Source organism: Vicugna pacos, unplaced genomic scaffold (genome assembly GCF_048564905.1).
Source record: "Vicugna pacos unplaced genomic scaffold, VicPac4 scaffold_16, whole genome shotgun sequence".
Lineage (NCBI taxonomy): Eukaryota > Metazoa > Chordata > Mammalia > Artiodactyla > Camelidae > Vicugna > Vicugna pacos.
In genome coordinates, this window is record NW_027328737.1 from 2,309,590 (window position 1) to 2,326,037 (window position 16,448).

The 16,448-nt window shown below is 32.5% G+C and overlaps 1 long non-coding RNA gene across 2 annotated transcripts; it reads right to left on the reverse strand.

Moving 5' to 3' along the window:
- Window positions 1–530: 530 nt before the first annotated feature.
- Window positions 531–2,333, reverse strand: LOC140692726 (uncharacterized). 2 transcript variants are annotated; one of them, XR_012068294.1, is made up of 2 exons: window positions 2,193–2,333; window positions 531–803 (listed from the first exon to the last, which is right to left on the reverse strand). It is a non-coding gene; the product is annotated as an uncharacterized lncRNA (long non-coding RNA). The 2 variants fall into 2 exon arrangements; XR_012068293.1 differs by having other exon boundaries at window positions 531–827; window positions 2,193–2,311.
- Between the last annotated feature and the right edge of the window lie 14,115 nt (window positions 2,334–16,448).

Sequence of the window (16,448 nt, forward strand, 5' to 3'; positions counted from 1 at the left end):
AGTATTGAATTGAAAATATAATGTAGACTCTTGAGGGCAGGAAATGAAAGCACCAATTTTAATGCTTTGAAAACAGCACAAAGAAGACCATAGATAAAATTACTTCTTAAATTCTACCACATGCTGAATGTGCCATCTGAGACTACATCATGTGACCTTTATGATTCCAGGGATGACATAATAGAGACCATGATCCCTGGGCCGGTTCCTGCATTTATCTCCTGTTCCAGCCTATCCTATAAACCCTTTTAATACTTTCCAGGATGAACAAGAAACCACTTAGTAATTTTCCCTCTCTCCATGTTTTAGTCTTTTTCCAAATTCTTCCATTTTCTCTTCCTCCTTACAAGAAAGTATTTAAATTTACTCCCATATTTTTCCATCAAATGATCATATCAATCAAATATCTCTTTTTAACTTAAATGTTAATTTAGTCTCCCATTTAATCTTAACCTAATTTAAAAAAATAAGGTTAATACAGGTACACATCTATGCTTCTTGTTCAAATAAGAAAATTGCAGATATCTGTCAACATTTGCCAACATCAATTTTAATCTTTGTTATCCTGCATAAACTGGTAGTCCTCTGGTAGATCCTTTGTAATTAGGATGACGTTCATAAAGTGAAGTTGGCTGATGAGTTGGCCTTGAAAGAGAGGTAGCTGATGTATAAGCTGTCATTGTCACTGGAAACCGTGCATTGCTCCCTGGTTGAAGTTTAGAAAAACGACCTTCTTTGGCAGATATGTTGTGATATCCATTTGGAAAAGCAGAAGTCTCCACCATCAGCCCAAAATAATTACTCTGCATTGGAGACAAGATGGTGTTCTGAGAAGTAGAATTTTTGGTTTTAATGAACTTCATAATAAGGTCATTTGCTTCAGTGTATCTGCTTTGAGTGTGCCAGTGGACAATGTTCAACTGATTTAAAATAGCATGCTGATCTACTGCAATTTGTTCTGGTGGTCTGATGGACCAGAAAAATCACCGCTGATCGGGGTAGTTTTATCACCAATTATGTGGCTAGTAGAGGGCTTTCTAATTAGAGGCATTTTTAATTTTGCAAAAGGTAAAAATGCACTTTCTCCACTATTGTCAGCCACAAAACCAGAATTATGAGTATCCACATTACCCCCTGCAATAAAGTGCTTCTTATTGAAATCTTAAGACAATGAAGATACCAGAGAGGCATTTTTAATCCCAACTCTTCTTTTTATTCTGATTAAAACCTGGGGAAAGACTCGTTTAAAATTTGAATTATGGTAGATCTGCAGCTACAATCAAAGTGAAAAATTTTAGTAATATTTTAAACCAAAATACAAGACTACAATAAGCCTAACGTATAAAACATCAGATTTCACATTTACAATGCACAGATAATATCATGAAAATATGAACATTGCTATTTTTTAAATTTCCTTATTTGTAAAATACACATATAAGTAGTATAGTCATCAAATTAAAGAAGTTAGCATTTGCAGTAACTGTGAATGCCACTTTTCACAAGCAGCTTTAATACCTTTATATAGATTTCTGATAAGATTCATAGTTGCAAGCAAAGTTTCTCTGAATCTTGAATACATATGGCACTGTCCTCATTTTTAGAAAAAATAAAGAATTTAAGACTTGGTAATTTTATACAGTTTTCAAAATCTAGCTTTAAATATATATTACCATAGACTGATGTACAACATAAATTTTCATATATAAGTTACCAAGTGGTTACTAAAATTTCTGAATACCTTGCTTAAAACAGAGACTTCTTTTCCTTGTGCCAGAAAGTCAGCTAGACAAGCAGATCTTTGAAAATTCTGCCTCACTTTACTAAACCTATAAAGGTTAAGCTGTCTAACTAAACTTTTCATACTTCCAGTTTAAATATTCTGAAAGGGGCCTTTCTTTCCAAAACTACCTTCTTAAAGACAACTTCATCAATCACTATGGAAGATCCATTATCATCCCACCAGATGGATTGATATTGGTCACTCCTAGCCATTTTCCAGAGTTTTCTTGGAAATCTCAGAGAACGAAAATCATTATCTTCATCTGGTTCTGAGACACAATGTGTGTAACATGGTCTTCTTATCAAAGATTCTTCAGACAAAGTCTGAAAAGCATTTTCTTCAATCATAGACCTTAAGTCCAAGTCCCCAGAGAATGTTTGATCACACAATAGAGATCTACCAGAGTTACCTGAAACAGTTGGTCCATCTTTATGAGACACATCTTGAATTTCTGAAGAAACATGTGTCATCTCAAATAACTTTTTCTACAGCTACTTTTATAATCTGCATGATTTTGAGCACTGCAACTTCAAATGCTGCTTTGGCAAGCCTGCACAGATAAACTGCTAGGCAATCACAATGGTTCTCAACCTGAGTAGCTGTGTCATCACAATACGACTGGTATCCCAGCAACCCAAGTGTAAAATTCCGCCAGTGTTTACTTCTCATTCATCCAGTTAAAATGAAACATAAATGTTGCTTATTTTTATAGTGTGATCTGCAAATATTATCCCCACAAAATCTTTTTAAATAATATAATTTTGGGGTCTATGAAATAAAACCAATCTCCATACTTTTGTACACAAATTTATACTAGATTGGTGAACAGAGAATAAATAATGCAAAAAAAATAATTTTAAAGTTTTGGAAGTTAAAGTGAAATTTGTGTAAAACCTCTACAGAAAATGTGTAACAATTTCAATATCATTTGTTATTAAAATTAAATATAATTTGATTTGGAAATGGAAGTATGTATTTATCTGTGTTCTTTAAAATAAGTAGCTGTATATTCAAAATATGAGAAAAATAAATATCAGTTTATTTGGAATGTTAATAAATAAATTGTAAATATTTATAAAATAAAATTTTATTTATATAATCAATCAAATTTAAGAAATCCCAAAGGGGGAAATTTTTGTTTTAAATTGTAATTCAGTGGTATAAGTAAAACAAATATAATTTAATATTCTGGTATAAAAAGTACAAAAGAGACAATCTTATTGTATATTTGCAAAAGTTTATTTTTGCCATTCTTTCAGTCAGAGGTTTTTCAGTCCCTAGAAGGAATAAATTTTCATGTCATCTGTATAATCCATACTCTTGTGGCTTCTGTTATGTGTTCCAAAATGCTGTTGATAAATACTCTTATGTACAAGATCCTGGGTTCAATAAGCAGTGCCTCCATTAAGGGGCAAACAAACAAACAATCAAAAAACAAAGAAATAACAGTATATGTGGTTTGGGGTGGAAAATACCAGGTAATGCATTTTAGGAAGCAATATGTTTCTCAGTCTTCAAATAGTTGGCATTGTTTATATAATACAGCATTTTAAGGCAAGTGTTCTGTTCACTAATTGTAAATGATAGCTATGTTCTGTATCAGTAAACTGATATAACTGGTATTATATATTATATATAAATCCAGTATAACTGGATTTATACCAAAATTTATATTATTTATTTCAAAATAAATTCCATTAAGGATAAGCCAAATTCAAAATGACAGATATAATTTTAAGTAAATAAATGTAAAATCAAGCTGTAATGTAAATTCTTACTTCAGTATCTGTAAATTCCATTCTAAATAAATATTAGCAACCTGAATTCATGGCATATTATATGTATTATAAACTATAGTTAAGTTGGATTTAGTCTTGATTCATAAATATTATTTAACATACGCAGATTATTATATGTGGTAACATCCTATAAAAAACAAAGAATTGAAAAATTACAACTTCAAGAAATGTAGGAAATTTATTGACAGAACTGATCTTAACTATTTTATTTAAATATTTTTTACAAATTCGCTCTATATAGAAGTTAACTAAACAAAATAAAAGCCATATATGAAAAACCCATGAGTAACATCAAGTTCAATGTTAACATACAGGAAGGTTTTCCTCTGGTACAGTAATAAGAAAAAGAAGCTCATTTTCACACGTCCTAAATTACACTACTAGAAGTCCTAGCCAGAACATCTTGTCAAGAAAAAATATAAAAGGTATCCAACTTGTAAAATTCAGTAAAGTATTTTCAGATGACATAATTATACATTGATAGAAAACTCCATAGACTCCTCCAGTGACTCTAAGAAATAATGAACAAACTTAGTATACTTGCAGAATACAAAATCAATATACAAATATCCGTTGCATTTTTATATAGTAACGACACATTATCAGAAAGAGAAATTAGGAAAACACTTGTGTGTAAATCTATACCAAAAAGAATAAAATAGGAATACATTTGTTAAGTGAAATAAAAGATCTAAACATAGATCTATAAATTTCAGGTGTAAGAAATATAAGTAAATTAATTAAATAGAAAGATATTCTGTGCTCATGGATTGTATACAATGTGAGGAAATATTGTAATCTATCTTTTCAATATTCAATCTCCACAGCACTAATTATTGAGGAGAATATGTTTTCTTCATTTTATACTCTAGCTTTCTTTTTCATGGGTTAATTCATCATAGGTGTGAGGGATTATATCTGGTTGCTCTACACTCTTCTATTGATTGGTGTCTGTTTCTGAGCCAGTATCATGTTGTTTTATTTACTAAAGCTTTGTAAGAGTGTTTAACATCAGAGAATTTTACACCATGACATTTAATACACTTTTTCAAGATTATTTTGGCAACTCATGATCTTTGTGGTTACATATAAATTTTGATATTATTTGTTCTATATAATGGAAAAATCTCATAGGTATTTTGACATGAATCAAACTAAATGTAGATTCCCTTGGGTAGAAGGGTTGTTTCAACCACATAGATTCACATCATTAACATAAGAGATCTTTTCATTTCTTTGGATCAGTTTTAATTTCCTTCACTAATGTTTTCTGTTTTTTAACGTATACGCTTTCACCTTATTTGTTAAATTCATTTCGAGGTGTTCTTTTCATATATATATAATTATATGCATAATATATGTAAACTCGTTTCCTACACAAATACAGCCGGCAGAAGGCAGTGGCAAGACCTATTCAAATTACTGAATGAAAGAAAGCTGTAATCAAAGATACTTTATCAAGCAAGGCTATCTTTGAGAATAGAAGGAGAGGTAAATAACTTCCACACAAGCAAATACTTAAAGAATTTGGCAAGAGAAAATGAAATAATGAAAGATCTACTCTAAATACAAAAGAAGCAGGATGCTATAGAAAAGAGAAAGGCATAATTATAAAGGCAATATCTTCAGTGACTTACAACAGAATATATAAGATGTTCTAAAAGAGAACATCAGAATTTTTAAGGGTCACAGAATGAAACAGGACAATACAGCGTTTTTATTTCTTGTTTCTCTTCTCTGTAGGATGGGTAAGAGTTTGTATTCTTATCAGTTAAAATAAACAGATACATTATGGGTAAATATAAATACACAACAAGGTAAACATAAGTCAAAATCTTACAATGAAATCACAAAGCCATAAAGAAACCAAGATAATAAAAGAAAACTATCAAGCCATAAAAAGAAAAAGAAATGAACAAAAAGGAAATACCACATCAACTGGAAAATGAAGTTCAAAATGGAAATAAACACCAGTCTATCAATAATTATCACAAATGAAAATGGAATTAATGCTTCATTCAAAAGATATATAGTCAGATGGGATAATATAACAAGACCCTACATAATGAAGCATACAAGAGACCCTATTTAGTAAGTGGAAAACACAATTGGAAGTGAGAAGATGGAAGAATATATTGCATGCAAATACACATGACCAGAAAGCAGGACTAGCAGTTCTTACTTCACAAAAATAGACTTTACAAGAAAGGTCGTAGAGAAAGATAAACAAGGACATGATATAATGATTAAAAGAGCAATAGAAAATGAGTGTTTTATACTCATTAATACATATGCACTCAATATAGGAGCACCTAAATAAATAAAGCAAATACTAATAGATAAAAAGAGAGAAATCGCTGGGAACACAATCACAATAGGATACTATAACACCCCGTTACCATCACTGGACGGGTCTTTCACACAGATAATTAATATGGGAACAAAGATACTAAAAGACATGATAAAATAATTGGAGATGGTTGATACTTCCAAAAGAGTACTTCTCCCAAAAACAGAATATACATTCTTTTCCAATACACATGGAACATTTTCAAGGAAAGATTATTAACTCAGGCACAGAAGAAGCCTCAAAAAATTTAAAAAGATAAATATTATTTCAAGCATCTTTTCTGAGTATAATACTATGAAACTAGAAATAAATCATAGAAAAACAGGGAGAAAAAATGACAGCATCCAGATTAAAAAACATGGTACTATAACAAAGGAGGGAGTTGATGAAATAAAAGAAGAAATTAAAAAATATCTTGAGAAATATGACAAAACACTTCACAAAGTCTATGGAATACAGTTAAAGCAGGTTTAAGAGGGAAGTTCTTAGTGACAAAGCCCTCCTCAAAAAGAAGTACAGTTTCAAATAAATAATCTGAAGTTCTATGTAAACTAATCATGAAGAGTAGAGCAAACAAAACCAAAAGTCAGCAGAAAGGGGGAAAAAGTAAAGCTCAAGGAGGAAAGAATTGAAATAGGGATTAAAAAATAGAAAAAAAATCAATCAAATTCTTTTTTGAAACTTTAAACAAAATTGACAAATCTCTCGGCAGGATCACCAACAAGAAAAGAAAGAGAACCCAAATAATATAAGAAATGAAAATGGAGAAAATACAAAGAGTACAACAAATTTACAAAATATCATAAGGAAATATCAAGAGCAACAGTATGGAAACAAACTGGATAACCAGGAAGTAATGGAGAAGTTTTTGGCAACATTCAGTCCACCAATATTGCATCAAGAAGAAATTAACCATTTGAACAGACAGATTACTAGAAATGGAATACAATTATCAATACAATAAAAAATATCTGCAAACAAAATTCAGACCCAAAGAGCTTCACTGGGGAATTTGACCAAACATACAAAGAAAAATCCATATAAGTCCTCCTCAAACTCTTCCAAAACATTGATATGGAGAGAGTACTCCCAAACCCACACCATAAGGCCAACATCAACCTGATACCAAACCAGACAAAGACACTACCCCAAAAAGAAAACTATAGGCCAATATCATTGAGAAACATAGATGTGAATGTCCTTAAGAAAGTATTAACAAACAGAATCCAACAGCATGTGAAAAAAAGATCATGCACCATGGTCAAGTTAGGTTCATCCCAGGAACACAAGGATGGTTGAACATATGCAAATCAATCAGTCAATTGTGATACACCATATCAACAAAAGACAAAAACGATATGATCATCTCAGCAGATGCAGAAAAAGCATTTGATAAAATTTAACATCTATTTGCCATAAAAGCTCTTATCACAGTGGGCATAGAGGGACCATATCTCAACATAATGAAAGCTATTTATGACAAATATATAGCCAGCAAAATACCCAATGGTGAAAAACTGAAACCCTTTCCACCAAAACCTGAGACAAGACAAGGATGCCCATTCCCACAATTTCAATTCAATATAGTCTTGGAATTCCTAGCCACAACAATCAGGCAAGGAAAATAAACAAAACTATTCAGACTGGGAAAGAAGAGGTAAAGTTGTCAATTTATGCAGACATGACACTGTGTATAGAAAACTGTAAAAGCTTCACAAAAAATTACTTAGGCTAAAAAAGGAACTGGGCTAGGTAGCCAGATTAATCTACAAAAAAAAATTACATTTCTTTACACTACCATTGAATCATCAGGAAAACAAAGTATGGAAACAATCACTTTAATAACTGCACCCAAAACTATAAAATGCTTAAGAATAACTCTGACCAAGGTGGCAAATGACTTATACATGGAGAACAAGGAAATATTGATTGAGGAAATCAAGAAAGATTTTAAGAATTGAAGAGATACCCAATGGTCTCGTAATGGAAGCAATAATACTGTTAAAATGGCCATAATGTCCAAGGTAATCCACAAACTTAAACTGGTTTCCTATCAAATTATGCAAAACATTTATTTTGAGGACTGAAACAAATGATCAGAAGATTTATATAGAATCCAAAATGATCCATAATTTCCATAACAATATTAAAGACAAAGAAAGAGGCTGGAGCAATAACCCGACTGGTCTCCATACACTATTGCAGAGCTACAATAGTTAAAACGACATGATATTGGTACAGAAACAGGCATATGGATCAATGGAAGAGAATAGAGAGCCTAGGAATAAATCTAAAGGCCTATGTTCAATTAATATTTGACATAGTAGCCAAGAATATGACAGAGAAAAGCCCATCTCTTCACCAACTGGTGTTGGGAAAACTGGATAGCAGCATGCAGAGCAATGGAGTTAGAACAATCCTTCAATCCATACACAAGAATATGCTCAAAATGGCTTGAAGACTGAAATGTAAGGCAAGACACACTATATCTCCTAGAAGAAAATATAGGCAAAACACTCTGAGATAAATCTCAGCAATGATCTCCTAGAACAGCCTATCCAGTTAATGGGTGTAAGAGCAAAATTAATAAATGGGACCTAATTAAACTTCTAAGCTTTTACACAGAAAATGGAACCATAAACAAAGCAAAATGACAACCTACAGGATTAAAGAAAATATTTAGAAATAATGCAACTGACAAAGGCTAAATTTCCAAAATATAATGACTTCATACAATCTAATAATAATAAAAAAAACAAACAAGAAACCCAATCTGAAAATGGGCAGAAGCCCTAAACAAGCAATTCTCCAAAAGAGACATACAAATGACACATAGATTTATGAAAAACAATTGCTCACTATCATTATCAGAGAAGGACAATTCAAAACGATAATGAAGTATCACCTCACAATAGTCACAATGGCCATCATTCAAAAGTCCACAAACAATAAATGCTGGGGAAGCTGTGGAGAATGGGAACCCTCCTAAACTGTTGGTAGGAATGAAGTTGGTGCAGTCACTGTGGAAAACAGGATGGGGATTCCTCTAAAGTATAAAAATAGACTTAACATATGATCCAGCAATCCCACTTCTGGGTAGACATCAATCGGAACCATATTTCAAAAAGACAACTGCACCCCAAATTTCTTAGCAGTAGCCTTCAGACAGGGGCCTACAAACACAATATTCCTTGACAGAAAAATGGATGAAGAAAATTTGATGTACATATGCAATGCAATCAATACTTTGCATTCCTATCAACACTGTCCACAGTGTTCCTTTTCCTACACAATCTCACCAACATCTATTTCTTTTCTTTTTGATGAGAGCCTTCTGACAATTGTGAGGTCTTGTCTCATTTTTGGTTTATGACTTTCCCAATAATTTATAGCTCTGAACATATTTTCATGTGTCATTTTGCCAACTGTATGTTTTCTACAGAAAATTGATTCAGATCTATCTATTCAGTTCCTATGGACACTTTTTTAACTGGATTGTTTGGTCTTTTTTTGTTTTTGTGGTGTATGAGTTTCCCATATAGTTGCATATTAACTCTTGTTTGGAAAATTTCACTTGCAAATATATTCTCCCATTGTGTTCGTTGACTTTTCACTTTATTGATCATTTCTTCTGCAGTGTAAATCTGTTTAGAGTGATACAATCATATTTTGTTTGTTTTCCATCTGCTTCCCTTGGCAGAGGAGACATATTGAGAATCAAATTAAATCCAATGTCAGAGTTTACTTCTTATATTTTACACTACGATTCTTTGTTTTCAGATTTTAGGCTTTATATGCCCAGGAGTGGGATTGCTGGGTCATATGATAGGTCTATAGAAAATTGCCTTCTGCTCATTTTCTGGCTGAGTTGTCTGTAGATTTTTGAAATGGAGTTGTATGAACGATGTGTGTATTTTAGAAATTAGCCTCTTGTTGATTGCATTGTTTCCAAATGTTTTCTCCCATTTGGAAGTTCATCTTTTCATTCTGTTTATTTTGCTGTATAGAAGCTTTCAAGTTTAATTTGGATCTATTTGATTATTTTGCCTTTATTGTTTTCAGCTTGGGAGAGTGACATAAGAAAATTTCGTTACAATTTATGTTTTGACTATGTTAGTTTCCAGGAGTTTATTGTGTCATGTATTAGATTCAGATATTTAAAACATTTAGAGTTTATATTTGTACAGTGTGATGGAGTGTTCTAATTTCATTGATTTACATGTAGATGTCTAACTTTCTCAACATCACATGCTGAAGACTGTCTTTTAGGCATTATATAATTTTGATTCCTTTGTCATAGTTTAGTTGACCATAGGTGTGATGTTTAATTCAGCCTCTGTGTTCTGTTCCAGTGATATAGATGTTTGTTTGTTTTCCAGCATTGTGCTGTTTTGATTACAGTTTTTGTAATATAGTCTGAGATCTGGGAGGGATATGCGTTATGCAACCAACTTTGTACTTTTCCCTCATTGTTTCTTTTGCAGTTCTAGTTCTTTTGCTTTTCCATACAAATCTTAGGACTGTTTTAAGTTCTGTGGAAAATATCATGTAATTCGATCTGAATCACTTTATATTTGTAGACATTTTTTGTAGTATACATATTTTAACACTATTAATTCCTCTAAACTAAGATCTTGAAATTTCTTTCCATTTCTTTGCATCAAATTCAAATTTCTTTATCAGTGTCCTATTGATTTTATTATCTTGGATTTTTCATAGATTTTTCATTTTTGATCTGTTTTCATATGGATTTTTTTTAAATAATGGAATATTTCACTGTTAGTATAAAGAAATGTGACATTTTTTGTATATTAATCATGAATCATCCTACTTTGCTAAATGTCTTTAATAGTTTTAGTTGTTTTCATGTGGAGAATCTTTAGGGTTCTCTATATAGATTATCCTGTCATCTAAAATAATAACAGTATTACTTTATTCAATCCAACTTGAGTAACGTTTTTTCTTGTCCGATTGCTGTTGCTATGACTTCCCATACTGTGTTTAATAGAAATGGTGAGAGTGTGCATCCTTGTTTTATTCCTTAATTTGGCTTTCAGTTATTCACTTTTGCATATTATGTTGTCTGTGTGTCTGTAATTAATGACTTTAGTTATGTTGAGATATATTTCCTGAATCCTACTTTGGTAAGAAGTTTCTGTTTTTGTTGATTCTACTGTTCTTGTTGTTGTTGCTGCTGCTGTTTTAATGAATGAAAGTTGAAGTTTGTGAAATGTTGTTTATCGATTTATTGGGATGACCAAGTCATTTTCCCTTTTTCTTTTGTTAATGTGGTGTATCAAACTGATTGATTTCATGTAATTTCAACCTCTCTTATGACCCTGCAATGAATTAAAGTTGATCATGTTGTATGATTCATTTTAGGTATTGCTGGATTTAGTTTATTAATAATACTTTTTTGAATTTTTGCATCTATTTCAATCAAAGTTATTGGCTTGAAATTCTCTTTGCTTGTACTTTGTTTGTTGGCTTTGCTATCAGGGTAATGAAAGCTTCATAGAATTAATATGGGAGTTCCCTACATCTTCACTATTTTTGAATAGTTTGAAGAGTATAAGTCCTGCTTTGTATTTTTCTGCAATTCTCCACGGGAGCTGTTTAAATCTGCACCAATGTTTAATGTTTTTTTAAATGCAGATTCTATCTTTCTTCTAGTAAACAGTTTGTTCAAATTAATGTTTCTCCTTATCTCTGTCTATTTCTAGACATTTGTCTATTTCTTCTAAGTTTTCCAGTTTATTAGCATATAATTGTGACAAAATGTTCCCTTTTTTGTATATCTGAGAGAACAATTGTTATTTCTTCACTTTTATTTCTGAATTTATTTCTTTGGAGCATCTCTCTTTTCTTCATGATGCACCTGGATAGAGGTTTTTTGATTTTGCTTATCTTAAAAAGAAAACAAAAAACAAAATCATTGGTTTTACTACTTTTTGAATAGTTGTTTTTGCTCTCTAATTTACATTAACACCTGTAATATTTAGGATCATGTTTTTTTCTTTTTTTAACTTTTTTAAATTGATTTTCAATCATTTTACAAAGTTGTCTCAAAGTCCATTTTAGAGCACACTTTTTTAGGTACAATTAACATATATACATTTTTTCTCCCATTTTTTCACCTGTGAGCTGCCGTTAACGTCTTTTATATATTTCCCTGTGCTATAGAGTACAATCCTGTTTATCTATTTTACAATTTTGACCTCCCAGCCTATCTCTTCCCACACCCCACCCCTTGGCAAACAACACTTTGTATTCTCTGCCTGCGAGTATATTTCTGTTTTCTATTTATGCATTTTTTGCTAAGTTTGGTTTTGTTTTTTGATTCCACACATGAGCCATCTCATATGGTATTTTTCTTTCTATTTCTGGCTTACTTCACTTAGACTGATTTTCTCCTGGACCATCCATGTTGCTGAAAATGGCATTATATTGTCAGTTTATAAGAATGACTACTATTCCATTGTATAAATATACCACCTCTTCTTTATCCAGTCAACTGTCGATGGACATTTAGGCTGTTTCCATGTCTTGGCTATTATAAATAGTGCTGGCTATGAGCATTGGAATGCAGGTGTCTTCCTGAAGTAGGGTTCCTTCTGGATTTATGCCCATGAGCGGGATTCTTGGGTCATATAGTAAGTCTATTCCAAAGCTTTTGAGGAATCTCCATCCTGTTTTCCACAGTGGCTTCACCAACCTGCATGGCCCCCAGCAGTGAAGGACAGTTCCCTTTATTCCACAGCCTCTCCAGCATTTGTCATTTGCGGATTTTTGAATGATGGCCATTCTGACTGGTGTGAGGTGATATCTAATTGCAGTTTTGATTGGCATTTCTCTGATCATCAGTGATATTGAGCATTTTCTGATGTTCCTTTTGATCATTTGTATGTCTTCCTTGGAGAATTGCTTGTTTATGTCTTCTGCCCAATTTTGGATTGGGTTGTTTATTTTTTCTTATTCAGTTGGATGAGCTGCTTATATACTCTGGAGATCAATCCTTTGACGGTTTCATATGCAAATTTTTTCCCATTCCGTAAGTTGTCTTGTTGTTTTACTTCCGGCGTCTTTACTGTGCAGAAGCTTGTAAGTTTCATTAGGTCTCATTTGTTTATTCTTGGTTTTAATTTTTATACAAGGAAATTTATGCAATATATATTTTCTATATATTGTAACATATTTCTATATATTGTAACATATTCTCTGCATATAGTGAGACTTTTACCTCTTCCTTTCCAATTTGCATCCACTTTACTTCTCTCTCTTGTTTGATTGCTGTGGCTAGGACTTCCAAGTCTATCTTGAGTAGGAGTCGTGATAGTGTGCATTCTTTTACTTTCCCAGATTTTAGTGGGAAGAATTTGACTTTCTCACCATTGAGTACTATGCTGGCTGTAGGTTTGTTATCTATAGCTTTCATGATGTTGAGATATATTCCCTCTATGCCCACTTTGGTGAGAATTTTTATCATACGTGGGTGTTGAATTTTATCAAATGCTTTCCTGCATCTATTGAGATGATCATGTGGTTTTGGTTCCTTCTCTGGTTGATGTGCTGTATTACATTGATTGATTTGCATATGTTGAACCACCCCTGTGTCCCTGGCATGATCCCCACTTGGTCATGATGTATAATCTTTTTTCTGTGTTGTTGGATTCTATTTGCTACTATTTGGTGAGGATTTTGGTGTCTGTCTTCATCAATGATATTGGCATATGATACTCTTTTTTGGTAGTGTCTTTGCCTGGTTGTGGTATCAGGGTGATTGTGGTTTCATAGAATGACTTTGGGAATATTCCTTTCTTTTCAAACATCTGGAAGAGTTTGAGAAGGACTAGTATGAGTTCTTCTGTTATGTTTGGTAGAATTCCTCGGTGAATCCATCCAGTCATGGCTGCTATTTTTAGGGAAGTTTTATATTGCTATTTTAATTTCATTTCTGGTGCTCTGCTTTTTCAAGGGGTCAGTTACGTCTTGATTCAGTCTTGGTGGACAGTATGATCACAGAAACTTGTCCAGCTATTGTAGGTAACACAGTTTGGTTTAATATATTTTCATACTATTCTCATATGATATTCTGTTTTTCTCAATTTTGTGGTAATTTCTGCATTCTCATTTCTTATTTGGTGATTTGTACTCTCTCTCTTTTCTTCTTTTTGACTTTGGCCACAGGTTTGTCGATTTTACTTACTTTTTGGAAAAACCAGCTTTTGAATTGGTTGATTTTTTTCCTGTGTTCTTTTTCATCTCTGTGTTATTTATTTCCTCCCCTATATTTATGATTTTCTTCCTTTCCCTGTCTTTTGGGTATTTTTGTTCTTCTATTTCTAGTTCATTCTGCTGGTGGGTTAAACTGTTTATTTGTGGTTGTTCTTTTTTGAGGAAGGCCTGTATCACAATAAACTCCCCTCTCAGCACTGCTTTCGCTGTGTCCCATAAATATTGTGTGGTTTTGCTTTCATTTTCTTTTGTCTCAAGGTACATTTTCATTTCACCTTTGATTTCTTCATTGACCCATTTGTTTATTAATAACATATTATTTAATCCCTATGTTTTCATTTTTCCCCTTTGTTTCTCTGTTGTTGATTTCTAGCTTCATGGCATTGTGGTCAGTAAAGATACTTGAGGTAATTTCTAACTTCTTAAAATTGCAGAGGTTTCTTTTATGCCCAAGTACATCATGAATCCTGGAAAATGTTCCACGTGCACTTGAAAAGAATGTATATCCTATTTTGTGGGGGGTGCAATGCTCTGAAAATATTCACCAAGGGTTATATTTCTATTGTATTATATAAATTCTCAGTTGCCTAATTTATTTTCTGTCTCGGTGATCTGTCTAGTTATGTTAATGCAGTGTTGAAATCTCCAAATATGAATCCCCCTTTATATCTGTTAGTAATTATTTTATGTACTTAGGTGCTCCTATATTTGGTGCATATGTATTAACGAGTGTGCTGCCTTCATATTGTATCACTCCTTTAATCATTATAAAATGTCCTTCTTTTTCTTTCTTTATGGCCTTTGTTTTAAAGACTATTTTGTCTGAAGTCAGTACTGCAACACCTGCTTTTTTGGTTTTTCCAATTATATGAAATGCCCTTTTTCCATTCTTTCACTATCAATCTATTTGTGTCCTTCTCTCTGATGTGGGTCTCTTGTATGCAGCATTTTAAAGGTTCTTGCTTTATCATCCAGCCGACCACTCTATGACTTTCGACTGGAGCATTTAGTCAAATAACATTTACAATAATTGATGATAGGCTTGTGTTTATTGACAATTTGAACTTTCCTTTGCAGTTGATTTGGTATTTACTCTTTGTTCCTTTCATCTTCCTTTTATGGTTTGGTAAATTTGCTTTGTATTATCATGAATTTTTTTTTGTTTTAGTGACACCCTGATAAGTTTTTGTCTTCTAGTTACCCTTTTTTATAATTCCCTTAGACCATTAATGTAACTGTTTTTATTAAATGGGTAGTAACATGATCTCAAACCCATCCTACCGAGAATAAACAATTTTAAAAGGAAAGACCAAAAAATAAATTCTCTATTTTCCTGTCTCCCTTTCCCACTCTCAATGATTTGTATGTGTTGTTTTAAAATTTTGTGTTTATTTTATTTGTAATTCATGAGTTATCACCTTTCCAGCTGTGAGTTTCAAATTTCTCTTGCATCCTGCTACTTTTCTTTTTAGAGAAGGCCTTTCAATAATTCTTTTAGCTTGGGTCTAGATTTGCTGAACTTTTGAAGCTTTTTCAAGTCTTAGAAATTCTTTATGTCTCCTTCTACCAAAAAGGATAGCCTTGCTGGTTAAAGTATCCTAGGATATAACTTTTTTTTCATTCAGGACTTTGAATATATCTTGCCACTCCCTTCTGGCCTGTAGTATTTTTGTAGTGAAATCACATGGGAGCCTAATGGGGATTCCCTTATAACTCACTCTTTGCTCTTCTCTTGCTGTCTTTAGGATCATTTTTTATCCATGACTCTGGCCATCTTAATTATATGTCTTGGTTTGGGTGTATTTGGGTTCTTCCTGTTTGGGACACTCTGATCTTCCAGTATTGGATATCTGATTCCTTCTTTAAGTTTGGGAAGTTCTCAGTCATGATTTCTACAAAAACCTTTGTAATCCCCTTTGATCTTCTTCCCCTTCTGGGACATTTATCATGCCAAATTTGGCATGCTTTCTATTTTCCCATAGGTCCCTTATGCTTTATTCATTACTTTCTCATTGTTTCTCTTGTAGCTCTACTGTTTGGGTGCTTTCTATTGTCCTGTCTTCTCAGTCACTAATTCGTTCCTCTGCGTTATATAGTCAGCTTTGCTACGCCTTTAAATCATTCCTCATCTCAGTCAACAGGTTTACCTATTCTACTCGGTTCTTCTTTATAGCTTCCATTTCATTTTTGACATATTTATTATGTCTAAACACTATCTCTTTTATTTCTTTCAGTACTTAGATCACTCCATTTTTGAAATCTTCATCTAGTAGGTATCGAT